The sequence below is a fragment of the Rhipicephalus sanguineus genome, chromosome 11 (assembly GCF_013339695.2).
Source record: "Rhipicephalus sanguineus isolate Rsan-2018 chromosome 11, BIME_Rsan_1.4, whole genome shotgun sequence".
In the NCBI taxonomy this organism is placed as follows: Eukaryota; Metazoa; Arthropoda; class Arachnida; order Ixodida; family Ixodidae; genus Rhipicephalus; species Rhipicephalus sanguineus.
Genome location: NC_051186.1, coordinates 142,542,912 through 142,558,437, shown reverse-complemented (window position 1 = coordinate 142,558,437; position 15,526 = coordinate 142,542,912).

Genomic DNA, 15,526 nt, shown 5'->3' with positions numbered 1-15,526 from the left:
TACGTTTGTTGCCCGTTTCCACCGTCAGCTAGCGCTCACAATAACCAACTTGTATTGTAGGACAGGCGTAAAGCATCAGCATTTTTTTTGCTACAGTTTTTAGTACTTGCTTTCAACGAGTACGCCTGAAGACCCCCGGGTTTATTGTTATTACAACGTATTGCGGTCAGGCTGAGAATACCAAGCAGGTTCACGCAAAGAAATCACATTATAGTGGATGCCTACAGAATGGCAGAAAACATGAGCATTTTAACACGTGATACCGATGAAACAACCCATAAATGGGATATATGCAAGGCCTCAAAGAAGTGCAGAAATAAGTCTGGCCAAGTCGTGCTCATGCCATCGCATAATTCACTCGTTCATTTGAGCCCACCAGACTTGCAAGTACAAGTGAAATAGCAGCTTTGTCCATACGTGTTAGCATACAACTCAAAAGCAAGAACAATGAAGTGTGATATGCTAACGAGGTCACAAAGCAGAAAGAAAAACGCTGAGCTTGAAAGTACGTGTACCTGCCATCGTCGAGGAACCTGTGGAAACTGACGCCTTCGCTGGTATCGCAGCTCCTGCGGCACCATACAGTAGCACACCGACTGCCCACCATAATTGCAATGTGATTACATCGGTGAATTAAAAAACTTTCATGCGTATTTTAGACAACATTAACGATAGAATTCGCAAGAAAACGGGGAGCAACAAACCAGCTGCCAACCATCGGACGATAACTGCGCACATTCTGCGCGTTATCTGCGGCACCCGAGACGCAGCGGCGCACTTTTTGCGCTTCGTCACTGGTCACAGCGACGGTTCGCTTGCTCGCTACCGCGCGCTGGCCGTCAGCGGTGAGCGACAAGGCAGAGATGTTTTCAATCACTGAACAACAAATTTACTCATCATTCAAACATTACTTTCAGTTACACAAGAAAAAGCACTTTTATGCGGCAATGATAGCTGTATTTCTCTTAAATAGGATGGATGGATGCTATGAGCGTCCCCTTTATAACGGGGCGGTGACATGTCTGCCACCATGCTCGAAGAAAAAAGAAAAACTTCCTTGTTTCATGCTGGCCTAATACCTTGTCTACATTGATTAAATCTATCTTATTATACCAAAAATATTTATAAATTCACGGTCTATCTCTCTGCCTCTTAAGGCAGAATGACCTTATCCCCCCCCCCCCCCCCCCATTATTTATTTTTGTACTTTATCTCTACTCTTCTGCCACCAATACTCTAACCGTCTCTTACTTATTTCTATCGCGGACGTGTTCAGCTTTCCATTGTTGTCCCTAAAACCCAAGGCTTCCTGTAGACTCGTGCCCACAAGTATACCTGGGTGAATATCGCCACATTCAATCAGTACATGTTCCATCGTTTCCTTAGTTCCCCCGCAGCATGTACAGTGTTCGTCTTCGTTACTGAATCTCGCTTTATAACTTCGCGTTCTAAGGCAGCCCGACCTTGCTTCAAACAGTAAAGCGCTTCCCCTTGAATTATCATAAAACCTTTCCCTCCTTATTTCGTTTTTTCCCTTTCGGTAGTTACTCAGAGCCGGCTTCTTTTCCATCGCTGTCATCCAATAAGTCCTCTCCGCCTCCCTGACCTTCCGCTTAATGCTCCCTGTTGCCATATCGCCCGCACTGCTAGCCGTATATTTACTGGTGAGCCTCCTAGTTCTCTTTCTCCACTGCGTGTCAACGCTTTTTCTATACAAATACCTGAAAACCTTCTCTGCCCATCTACTCTTCTTCATTTTCCTCAGCCTCTCTTCGAATCTCATTTTGCTCTGAGCTTCCCTCACTTCAAAGCCTGTCCATCCCATATCACCCTTTACAGCCTCAATTGTCGTCTTCCCGTGAGCGCCCAACGCGAGGCGGCCCACCGTCCTTTGATTTACATCCAATCCTGATTGTACCTCTGACTTCATGCAAACCACTGAGTTCCCAAATGTAAGCCCCGGGACCATCACACCCTTCCACAGCCCTCGAAGCACCTCGTACCTATTGTATCCCCATAAAGCTCTGTGCTTCATAATTGCAGCATTCCTCTTTCCCTTTGCTACCGCTGCTTTCTCTTGTACCTCCATATATCTATCCCCCTCATTTACCCATACTCCGAGGTACTTGTACTCGCTTACCCTCGGTATTTTTTGGCCCTGTATGAAGACCGCATGGTCTTCGTGATCATTGAATACCATCAATCCACATTTTGTTGCACTAAATCCTAGTCCTAGAGCCTCACATTCCCTTCCGCATATATCTGCCAGTCGCTGTATATCATCTTGACTGTCCGCAAATAAGACAATATCATCAGCATAAAATAGACCTGGAAGCTTCTGCTCAACCATCGTGCCGACCTGTTTGTGTGACAAATTAAATCCAATGTTGCTACCTTCTAGCGCTTTTTCCATCCTCACCATGTACAGCATGAATAACAGCGGGGACAAAGGACATCCCTGTCTCAGCCCCTTGCTAATTTCAACGCTGTCCTTGCTACTTATTCCCTCCCATTCTATACAAACTGTATTTTCTCGGTACATTTCCCTCAGAAGCTGTATACAGTCGTCCCCTATGCCCACTTCTTTCAATATATCCCACAATATTTCCTGCTTAACGTTGTCATACGCTCCGGTGATATCTAGGTAAGCTATGTATAAGGGCCTGTTTTCTATTTTCGATATTTCTATACACTGGGTAAGAACAAACAGATTATCGTCTAACCGCCTGTCGATTCGAAATCCATTCTGAAGTTCTCCCAAAATATCATTTTGTTCTACCCACGCTTCTATTTTTAATTTTACTGCCTGCATCGCCAACCTGTATAGCACCGATGTAATGGTTAGCGGTCTATACGAGCGAATGTTATCCTTTTCTCCCCTGCCTTTATAGATTAAGTTCATTCTACTTTTTCGCCAACTGTCTGGTATTTCCCGCTCCTGTAAGCACTTTTCTACGGCTTTCAGCAGTGCTTCTTTAGTGTTATGTCCGAGTTCGTTAATGAGGCTGACGGGAACCCCATCTAAGCCCGGAGTAGTGCGCTTAGGAATTTTTCCTTCGGCCTTCTTCCAATTGAAATTCTCTAGTACTACATCTTCGTCAGTTGCACTCCTTTGCGTACTATTACCTACCGGGGGAATCCCCTGGGTGACCTTTTTAAACGAATCGGCTGTTATCTTTCGGATGTAACCTAGCGCTTCATGCCCTTCCAATTGATTTCCTCCTTCATCTACCAAACGTTGTTGCATTGTGACAGACTTCCTACCTAGCGCTTTTAGGTGGCTCCAAAATATCCTAGGCGCGGCCTTCTTCTTTTCGCGAATCTCTGTCATCCAGCGTTCACTTTCACCTTTAATTTTTGCCTCGACTAATTTCTGCACGATGGATTTTTGCTCTAAATATATTTCCCATATTTGGTTGACTTCGTCCTGTGGCCGCTTCTCTTTTTTTGCCTGTCTGTGCTCCCGTGATGCCTCACGTCGCTTCTCGATCGCCTCCCGGATTTCTTTGATCCACCAACTTTTTGGCTTTCTCTTTCCTTTCCAACAAATAGTTTTCTTCTCTTTTTCCATTTCTTTTGTGATTATATGTAGCAGCTCACTATACTTCCAGTCTTTGCCTGGCAGTTCGTCTACTTTTTCTTCGACTCTTGCGGCTACATTCGTTATTTGTTTGTCATTTAGATACAAGCTGCCAAATTTTGATTCTATGTTCTTATTTTCAGTTTTATATCCCATTTGTAATATTATGCGTTTATGATCACTACCCAAGCTGTTAATGCCTTCCTCGTCTATTCTCATCTCTCTAAGTTTGTCATATATTCCTTCTGTCATGAGACAATAATCAATGCTCGATTGCCTGTTTCCGACTTCCCACGTGATCTGCCCCTCACACTTCGGCCCCACGTTAACTATCTCAAGACTATGTTGCTCGCAGAGATCTACCAATAACTTGCCATTGGTGTCTGAATATCCGTCAAGGTCACGAATGTGAGCGTTCATGTCCCCTAGAAGGATTATTTCGGCATCATGACCAAATTCTTTAATATCGGTGCTTATGCATTTCACTATCTCCAGATTCTTTTCTCTGCAGTTATTCCCCGTCCACAAGTATGCTACACCTAGCCACGTTTTCTTTCCACCTACTGTGCCCGAAACCCAAAGGTGCTCTGAACACGTCTGCTTCACTCTATCCCATTTTGTTCTGCTATGAATTAGCATTCCAACACCCCCACCTCTCCTTTCTGATGTGATCCTGTTACATCCTTCCCAAATATAATTGTCAATATGTGGTGGCTCTTCCAAGTCTCTAAGGTGTGTTTCTGTAACCGCATAAACACCTATCTGTTCCTTGTTTAACTGTCCCTCAATCTCTAACCATTTTTCCTTTTTTCTGCCACCCTGCATGTTAATGTAACTAATTGCAACACGCGCCTTCTCCCTTCTTTTACCTTTTCTCTGGTTTTTCGCTATACTGCCTGTCAAAGAGTCCCCCTGGTTGTTTTCCTCATTACAAGCTACCCTGGGCACCGAAGGGCCCGCGTGCCCCCCAAAAAAGCTACTGCGCGTCCCGCAAGTCGCCAACCCACCTCATGACCAAGCCTCCTATCGAAGTGTATTCCGTCTCTTTGAAAACCACCCCACCTGTGCACCTCTCTGTTTATTTCCACTACCTCGATGCCTTTCTCTCGACTCATATGCCATATCTCTTTGTTTGCGTCGACAACCGCTCTTTGCAGGTTGACGTCACGCACCGGTACCTCCGGTATTGTGCATACCACTATCTGCACCTGAGGGGAAATGGCGCGCATGTCATCTACCCCTTTCGCTAATGTGGTCGCTAGTTCGGCTGATTCTTTATTCAAGACGTCGTTTAGACCTCCCGCGATTATCACGAGGTTACGTCCATTAGCCTTAGTTGCGAGTTTTGCGCTAGCTTGTCTCATCACTGATCCCATCCCATGTCCCGGGAACTTCCCTATTAAAACTCGTTTGTCGCCTCTCACCCTTTCTTTGACTGCTTCTGCGCATCTAACTAAATTCGAGTCCCCGGCGATTATCACGTGTTCCGACTTTTCTGCTGGACTCTCCCGCACCTGGCCACTGCCTCGGTTATTAGCGCGTGCCACTGCTGCTGTATTGTCCCCTCCCCTTCCCAAAACTACTTCGCGGAATGTGACCCTTGCACCTGTCTTTTCCAAACCTGTTTCCCCCTTCGCGTCTACCATTGTAGGGGTCGGTGCCCCTCTGTTCCCTCTGTCGCTTGCTACCTTTGCTAACCCCTCCTCGGCTGACTTAAGCCTTTCCCCCATAGCCATCGTTTTTTCCCGCTCTGTCGCCAACGCATTTTCCAGCTCGGCGATTCTTACCATGAGCTCATTCTGGGCCGCCATCATTATTTCCATTTTCGCCTCTAACTCGCATTGCTTACACTTGGCGTCAGCTCCCTCTGTCTTCTCATCCGTACCAACCTCTATTTTCCATCCCATTCCGCACCCTGAACACTTTACGGTCTTTTTGACCATGGCTAGATCGTTCACACGGCGGATTAAATACACTTAAAGCCAAACGATATCACTAAACTCCGCGAGTATGCTACACTGCAAATCACATGTGTACCTTTCAGCCACGTGGTGTCCGAACAAACAAATAATAATAATAAAAAAAGAACCCAGGCAACTGTCACACAGGAAACAGTACAAAGTTGTAAGCCCTATTAACGTTCAATCTAGTGGCTTATGTACTCATATAACTAAAAAAAAAAACAAGCTAGAATCATGCAAAAAAAAAAAAAAAAAACTTATCTGACGCTGTCATTCCGGAGCCCACGAAAAACACCAATATTGCTTTTATTACGGCGCCTCTGGCGGATTTTTTGGCGTTGCCGAGGGCAGATTTGAACGGAGCCACTATGGTTTATTTGTTAGCTGCGACGGGGTCGATTTTTTCGCCCCCCTTCGGCGATGGCTGGAACTTGAGACTTTCCGAGGCCTGACGTCCCTCTATTCAGCCACTCGGCCAAAGTTGAACCACTTGCACAAGGGCCAGCCATCGTGAACGGCTCACTAGGTTCATACTTGTGTACATGGTTGATCAAAAAGCAAACGTTACGCATATCTGAGGCGCAACATCACTAGGTAAGTATTAGGTGGTGTGTTCCTTTAATAGAAAATACATAGATACGTAATTCTAGAGACCCTAGTTTCTTAAGCTGCGCTGAAAATGCGACTGCGCCGAAACTTGGCTTCTTTCGTGCCCTCTGCGCGAGCTCATTGTTGTGTTTCGGTTTCAGTTCAGTATTGCACTGTACGAGTGCCATGGGGCGCCGCTCTGGCATTCCTGCTTTACCCAGGCGACGTGAATATAAAAGAGTGTGTGGAGAGTACTCGTTGAGTGCGGACGTTTCTTCTGCTTCGGCGCTTCGCGCCAAACCGCGTGTTCGGGCTGGCTGGCGTCCCCGCCGGTCGCGTTGGTCACCGCCGGTCTTTGCCTGCTGCTGCGCCGGGACTACCAGCCCGCAACACAGCATTCACGTTTCCCGACGTATTTCCAGATGGCGTTCATATCTCACGCAGCGCCTCTTCTATCGTCTTTGGACGACATTTGCAGCGAAGCACGCAGATACGCGGCCAATTTTGTTTTGCTCAGAGGCTGGCTCGGCAAATCGTCAGCGCGGGAAAGATGGCAGTTGAATGCGAGGTAGGTCCTTCGTTTTTCTTTCACGATTTTGCCGTATCGGAAAATGATAGCCGCAATTAAAGGCGCGCTGAGGGCTGAAATGGGGAGGCGATGTCGTCTGATGTAGAAGGGTTTACCGCCAGAGCGTTTGCCGGGTTAATCTACTGAGGTGCACGGCGGTTGAAACGCGATCCTTTTTTTCGACACTCGGCGGGCGTTTGAGGTCGCCTAATCGAGCATTTGTCACGCAGTTTGATTACTTCGATTTAGATTGCGTTATACAGAGCCATTCTAAGACCGCTATACACGAAAACTGCGGCTCGACGACGAGTCAACATGTTTATGAGCTCTCTCACTTTGTTGATAATCTGACGGCATTCCCCCGGGATATTATTGACTAAATAGGTTGGAGTGCGCGTTAGTACGATGCACGCCGAAAAGTCCGGCACCTTTCGCGGTGTAAGAATTAGGGAAAGAGCTTTTATTTATTTATGCAGGTGCCCTCTCCAGTTCCCCTGATGGATCTGCGGAGTCGGATATCTGGCGCTGCGGAGAACCGAGCTGATTGCAGTACCAGCACTCTGAAGCACTTATTTGAGCAGGAAAGATAAAGGGGAGCAGAAAGTTTCGAGGCAAGACTGACTTCACGTGTGGAGTGGAATCATGTTGATATTCGGTGCAACGTTGGTGTGCGGCCCGGGCCCGGCCCGAACCCGAGAAAAAATTTCACATACCCGGCCCGGCCCGACCGCAGAGCGGGCCCGACAGGGGCCCGGGCCAATAATCTAGGTCGTGTTGCCCGAACATGGAATCGACAGCAAGGCGTTTTAAGTAGCAAATATCTACGTTTTGTTGGCACACGGTACGCTAACAAGTATGCTTTAATCTACGGTAATTCTTACGGTAAAGGGTCTCACTGTGGTAACAGGTGACCGGACATACTGGGTACGATGAACAGTTATTCGGCAGCGGTATACTATGCATATTTTTTCAACAAATACAGTGGGAATCCTCAAGGGCGTTTCGTAGCAGATATTGAAGCAGAAAAAGGTGATTTCATGGCCAGGAATTGGGGACATTGATGGAGTTGAGGGAGCTGCCACTAAACGCACCAGTGGTGAGACTGACTTACTGAGGCATTGAAGCACCCTCTTCGCCTCGCTCTGCCGCACACGCTCCCGAGCATTGTATTCAAAAACTTTTTCAGCACCGCGAGCTGTTCCAACATACTCTGATACAATGAAGGAACAGATGTGGACTTTGGAAACAACAAGAATAAGGCCAACAAACGCGACCGAGGAAGTTACATGGCGTTAGCTACACAATAAAGCAGCCTATCAATTGAACAAGCGCTTCTCAGCCAATCTAAAACCGGGAGTCATTTTTGAAACCTCTTCTTTGAGCTTCGTAATCGAAGTCGAAAGAAGCCAAAGTGGGTCTGAATTTAGGCGGCTCTCACAGGCTGCATGGTACAATCTTCAAATGGCCTGGGAAGGTAGGCGCTTTGCGGCACGTTATTAGAATTATGCCTAAATTGTTCAAGTGGTTCCCTGGTATCTGAAACCGACAGTCGTTTTCAGTACCATATTTTGTTCGTGAGATATTATTTTTGTGTGTGTGTCCACATAGGTGTGCGCACAGGGGGGCAGGGGGGGCGCCCCCCCCCTAATCACCTAAGAGGGGGGTGCAAAATCTGCCCCATACATTGACATAGTAGGGTGGGGGGGCGCTGCGATGAACCTTCGCCCCCCTGATGGGGAACCCTGCGCACGCCTATGTGTGTCCATGCTTCCCATTCAGTTACTGCAGGGCTCCCTGCCGCCGCCAGGAGATAGCGCGACAATGTCCCGAAATAATGGGGACGGCAGCATGAGTTCAGTTTCAACAGGGAGCGCAATAAGAACAGAGGAGACAGAGAATAGAACGCTCTCTTGTTTTTATTGCGCTCTCTATTAAAACTTAAACCATGCTCTACCATCAAACCCAATCGTGCACCTTTCTGGATATGTAGCACCTGTCTTCAGAATGGTAGCACCTTGCCACGGCAAGAGAAATAGGGGAAGAGAGCCAAATTAATTATCTTTGTTTTAAATACAGTAACCTAGATAAAGATCATAACGAACTCCGTGCACCACATGTACTTTTCGAAATATGTATAAACAGCCGAAAGGACGAAAAAAGCTATTTGCTATAGCATTATTTCCATATATCACACCTCTGCTAGTATATACAGTCTATAGTGCCGAAGAACTTTTTCTTTATTTATTGTGTGCTGCAATTCTTGTTTGCTTTTACTTCTATTTCTTTACTCACTCCCCTCTGCGGTGTCTTTGGTCTTGAGGGTATCAGTAAATGAAAATTAAATGTAATAAGTTTGTGTGGCATAGTTTACAGTTAATTTCCTGACATGTCATTGTGCAAAAAGTCAATTTTTCAAGAGATTCCGGCTGTAAGCATGCCATGCTCTGTTGCATCAGATATCCTACTGCTCTACAGTTTCTTGAACTGCTTGCACTAGCCGCAGGAGCGCACGAAATCGGCCTTGCGAATTGTGAAGGCTTCGGCAGTCGTAGTTCCCAGACCTCCCACACTTGAGGAAATTTCGGGCATCTCTGCGGACTTCTGCAGAATGTACAGAGCTTTCCAGCTCATCGCGTCATTTGTCTTGTTCTGGAACGTCATGCCCTTTTCAATATAACCTATAAAACTCCTCTTCGAGGGCTTCTCTTTTCTTTCTTTCGCGACTGATCCTCCGCTTGAGGTGTATTGATATCACGGGTAATCCAGGGGTTCCGTTTGTTCGCCCTTTTCTTTGTAACAGGTATGAAGCTGTCAATGCTATGGAAGATGATTTCTTTAAATTTAACCCGCATTACTTTAACGTCAGTCTCAATGCTGAAATTATCTAATGAATATGAAAAATAATCGATTATGCTAGTGTCATCTGCTTTCAAGAAATTAGGCACGTAAACGAGGCGTTCCTCAAGTTTAGTACGCACAGCTACGTGTTTTATTTGAACGAATACTAGCTCGTGATCCGATATTCCCTTGTCAACTGCTAATTCATAATTATCAAAGCACCCGGGCAGAAATACTAAATCTAGGATAGACTTTGCTGAGCCTGCCGTTCGTGTGTATTGATGAACTATTTGCTTTAAAGGGGCCCTCCAACACTTTTTTTGAAGCGCCTACATCGCTGCTGACCGCATCAACGCGTAGTGGCGCTCGCCAGAACTATTGCGGGCGGAAATGACGAAGATGAGCGCTGGCCTATGATTGGATAAATGTAACGTTACTGCAGCGCCCGGCAAAGAATGCGCCGAACGCCACGGCGCTGGAGGGAAATGCGCTCGGGACGCTCCAGGTGCCGTTGTTTGTAGAAACTGAAGGGAAAAAAATGTAAGAGCGTTGATATAGACGCCGTCGCAACAAGAAACACGACTAAAACTAGAAAAAATGTAGAGGCGTTCACTATCTGCCTCGTTTCGCACGCGCAGTTCACTCTTAATGCACCAAATTGTTTGTTACTATCGCAACGGCGTCATCAATACGTTGGAAAGAACAGCCAACATTGTATGCAAGCTTCCCGTACGTAGGATCTTTCAGTTCATTTCATTGGGGCGCCATCAGACGTCACAGGGTGAGTGAAACGTGGTCAGGTGACCCCGCGAAAATCGAGTTGAGGGTAGGCCTCCATTTTATTGTATTTTGAGTGTTCTAGGCTGAATAGCTTCGGACTGTGTGCCCCTACCACTGCCGTTCTTGCTGCACTAATCTCTTCAGCCTCCAGTCTACGCAAACCGAAAGTAAAAACTGTAAAACAATGAGGTCAGGAAAAGTGTTAGAGGGTCCCTTTAAGTCATGCGCAAAAGCTATATCAATGAGAGCGTCACACTCTGGGCCCTCTTGTGAACCTACAGTAAAAGAATCCCAGTCAATATCTGGTAAGTTGAAGTCTCCCGAAAGAATAATACAACCATGTCGCGGCTTGTGTTGATCTAAATAACTTTTTATATCTTGCAAGTATGAAGCCGATTTATTAGGCGCTCTGTAGATAGCCCCGAGGAGAACAAAGGCATTGCCAATCCTGACGTTGCACCATACACTCGTGGTTTTGGATTCCTTGCAAACGGATGCATTCAACATAATCTCTAACTATGGCAATGCCACCTTCTCGGGATTCACTATCATTCCGCATTATCTTATAACCAGGTGGTGCTAACTCATTGTATCGAATATCAGGATTTAGCCACAACTGTGACAATGTATGGGTCATAATTGGCTAGGGTGTATTCCAGGTCGCCAGTTTTATTTACCAGGCTTCTAGCATTTAAATTCACGAGACGGAAGCTGTCTCTTTTGTTAGGCGCACACCTTCAATCATGGCCTCTTTGCGCTGACGGGTGTGGGCTACGTTTAACCTAGACTCGGCGGTTTTTTATGAAGTCCCAAGAAAACGCTTCAATATTAATGTATATTTTGTCGTAGTCAAGACGCACGCGCTGTTCCTTCTCCCTTTTCTTCGCAGCGGAGTTCCAAAGCAGCTTGCGTTTAGCCACGGTTGGGCTAGACCGCACACACGCGCTCACTTCTTACGGCCTTCGCATCGGGTGTAGTACATGCCTCTCGCCGCTGCTTTGAGGGGGGCGCTGTGACCCTGACCCTCCTCCGCCGCTCCGTGCAGCGCGCGCAACGCCGGCACATGAGTTCAGGCGCGCTTCTTCACTCACCACGAGTTGAAAAACAAGTTGCCTAATCATTGAAGACGCACAAATGGTTTATTCTGACTTCTTATATGCGCAATGTGCATCGAGCTTGAGCTTATCAAAAAACTTTTAAATGCAAGAGCCGGGAGTACAGCGCTCCGCCATCAAATGTGTAGACATTCTGAGGTCTGGAAATAAATATTTATTGCTCGTAAGCACTCGCAAATAGTTGAACGCTTTCAAGTGAAAACTTTGCCGGACTTCACAAATGTCTCGTTCACAACCTAAAATGCTTCCTAGTCGGCTTGTGTGCGTAGGTGGAAGGCTTGTCGTTCGCGTCAGTCAGTTGGTTTGTGTGATTGACGAGGAGAATTCTTAGGAATTTTTTGGCTATGAGATCTGCGGATCATCGGGAGTGGCTGTCGTCAACGCCTTCAGGGCAACTTGAGATGGGAGCGCGTTGCAAGTAGGGCTGGACTGCTGTTTCCAAAACTCCTAGCACATTCCTGCGTGGCACGTGTTCAGAGGCCTTATCGAAAATGACCACTATCTTGTCCAAAAGAGCTAGAAACTCAGGCCTCGGGTTGTGTAGTTCGTTCCTGTCTTGTGCTCGCAGTAGCTTGTACAGCTGATGCTGCCTGTTGTTGGTCGTCAGTAGCACAGTGCAAGAGTCAAATCCGAGGTCTGTAATAATAATAAGCGACAAGGAGAGTCTGAAAAGTGCGAGCGATTTGAGCGGTTGTGCGTTTTAGCGGTGCGATTAGAGCGGTTGTGCGTTGTTAGCAGTGCGATTTGAGCGAATATGCGTATGCGACTTTGTGTTATGAGTTTTGCGTTGTAACCAAGTTGTTGATAATTAAATGTAAACTTCTTTTTCCCTTTTAACTGTGTGTCGTGCGTTGCGTTTTCTATTGTGTCTTATTTTACGGCCCAGCCATCCCGACGCTAACAAAAGGACCGCAAAAGAGCTCGGGGTCCCTGGAATTAATGTTTCCAGGTGGTGTTAACACCAGGTGCCACGCTCGGGGCGTGCCGTCCGAAGGGGTTATTCAGCAGCAAGAGTCCTCTCTTGCTTTTTTTACTTTCTTTCTCCCTATACGCAGTTATTTTCAACCATTAGAGATACGACTCACGTACGTGCTTCAAAGAGCTGTCAAGCTGCAGACCGCAGCTTTTAGCCCTGAAAACCACTCCAAATGTATTTGGAAAAATAAAGAAATAGAAAATAGCTAGCAAAGGCAAGGCGAGCTCTCTCAATTGCGGCCTCATTGTCCAACGAGACCAAGGGCCAAAGGTATTTGGTGCTCTCTGCTTGCAGAACAGGTGCAGCGTTATTTATCTCTCTCTCTGATCGTTGCCAGTGCTTCATGCCTCCTGCATTATGCCTCATGATGGTTAGCGCAAACGCAACATGGACGAAAAGAAGAAAAAACGACGACACAATTGAGCGCTATCTAACAACTGAACGTTTATTGGAAAAATCGCAAATATATATGTCTAAGAAAGAGAACTGCGTGAGCTGCCCTTCTATCGCTTTGATTGATGAGGAAGTGTCTTTCCTAGAAAGGGTGTAGTTTTGTTATCATACACGTTTTTATCTGTCAATTATCTTTGGCGCATGTGCGGGTTTGTTGTTTTTTCTCTTTCTTATACATATATATTTGTGATTTTTCCAATAAACATTCAGTTGTTAGATAGCGCTTGTGTCGTCGTTTTTTCTTCTTTTCGTCCGTGTTGCGTTTGCGCTAACCATCATGAGCAATTTCCAACTCGCCCAATTCGCTACCATCCTGCATTATGCCTTGTTAGCCGATTCTTCCGCAGTTTTACTGAGTTTAAGCTTGTATTATCCACGAGCACATGCATACCGACATTATGCGGAGAGCCGTCTGATAACATTAGTTTTTTTTTAAAGGAGGCAATCCTTCCTCTACCCCTGACTTCTTGAATAATCCCTCTCCCCTTTCTCCGTTGAGAACCCCCATTCCGCGGTTTCACATCGAGCTAGGTTAGGTTAGGTTAGGTTAGGCACAGCCGATGCACGGTCAGGGTCGCAGCGCCCCTACCGCCGACGGGCGGCGAAACATACTGAGAAACTCTCCCATTGCTTTCGCGACGGGTGAGAAGGCCGTAAGGAAAGAAGCGCGCGCGTGCGGTCTAGCCTGGCCGTGGTTTAGCCAAGGTTTCCTTGGAAAAATTATCTGAGACTGAAATACCAGTTCCTTTCAGATTCTTACAATTTTTGTAGAGCTGCACTTTTTCCCTGTAATCATATAATCTTAGAACAACAGGGCGAGGCCTCGTGGTCTGCTTTTTTCCTATTGTGTGCAAGCGTTCGACAGTGTTTAGCGTAACATGCAGCTTCTTTTCCATTACATCATTTAGCACTTTACTGCACAGGTCTTGTGGTGTTTCATTCGGTTCCTCTGGTAGGCCAAATACCATAAGTTGTTCCTTCGGCTCCTATCTTCGAAGCTAACAAGCCTTTCCTGTTTTTGAACAGTTGCGCCCAGTTCCCGTACTGTTTTCGTCAGCTGTGAGATAGCTTTTTCATTTTCTTTGAGGATCTGTAGGCTGTCTTCGACCTGTTTAATCCGTGTACATAGCCCCTGCAGTTCGTTTTGAATGGTAAGAAGCAAGCAAAAGCAGGTGAAATGTAGATTGTTTCTGTTGTACTGTGACATAAAATGAAAACATAATCACGACACACAACATAAATAACATAATGGAGCTGCCACACACAAAGGTTCAGGCTATCCCAGATAAAAGGTTCCTCCCTTCTTTATGAAATATTGACAGAAAAAGACACTGAAAGTAAAAAGCAGTGACACTAAAACTGCACTGGACAATCAATCAGTCAGTCAATGAACTTTTTCATAAATTGTCCAGAGGAGCCGATTACCCTTGAGAGGGAGGACCAGCTGCGGGCCGCACCCACGTGGAAACTGGAAGGGCGAGCCTCTCCTGGACAGCCCGTATTTGGATCTCCTGGTCTGAGCTGATGATTGCCATCCTCCAGGCATAATCTCTGCTGAGAGGCTCGCCATCGTGCAGCGCTATGCATTGCCAGAGCACGTGAGGTAACGTTCATCGTCTGTTGTCACATTAAGGGCTTTGCGGCTTTAAGCCATCAATAAATTTACTGTAGACTAAAGGCAACAGATAAGAACCCGTTTGCAGCATTCTTAGGGAGATTGACTGGGCCCTCAAGAGTTCAGGGTGCGAGAGCAAAAATGTACACCTGGCCAATTGATAGTGTTTACAAATTTCATTAAAGCGAGGAGTGGATCAAGCTGCCGGATGCCTTCTCCCAAATTAGAGGTCCATTGCCTGTCACGGTGGAACAGTTCGCATCGCGGGCATGGGCAAACTCATTGGCATTGGGAATAACCAAGTGGGCATCTGTGCCCACCCGCCTATGATGTATGGTGTAGGTCTGAGCTTCGAGCTTTTTAACAGTAGAGCTGACCATAGTCTGTGCAAATCGAACAGAAAACTTATCATGAACCGGCACACGCTCTTTTCGTCCTCTTCACCTTCTGCTTTGCTCTCAGAACATGTGCATCGATTTGTCTGGCGTGGGATGAAATAACTCTGATGGGCAAAAGAAAGGGTACAGAGAAAGAGATATAAAAAGAAATAGAGAGACAGAAAGGGAATAAAGACAAAGAGTTAGAAAGACTGAGAAAGAAATAGACAGAGAGAAAGATGTAGATACAGACACAAAAAAAGAGATAGCAAGTCAGAAAGAAAGGCGTAAATGTAGGCACAATAAATTTTTACATAAATGCAAATAATGTAAAAAAAAAGTTTGCAACCATCTACAACAGCAAAGCAAGAATTGGGGCAGCTGCACACTGGTGGTGCGAAAAATTGGGGTAGTAGTGAAGCTAGCCTGCACTAGTGGTGCAAGGCTGGAAGCAACAGCAGAGCGAGTACTGCCGAGGAAGAAGAAGCTGCCCTCCCAAGCCTATGTCCCTTCTTCGCTTAAACGACATGGGTTTAGCACGAACATGTCGCGTGACTAGTGCTATGCGATTTTGCCGGGAACATGTCACGTAGTTTTGGTGGGAAGATATCATGTGACTAGTGCTACATGATTTTTCATTCTCTCTCTCTCTGTATTTCTCACTTCTATTTCTCT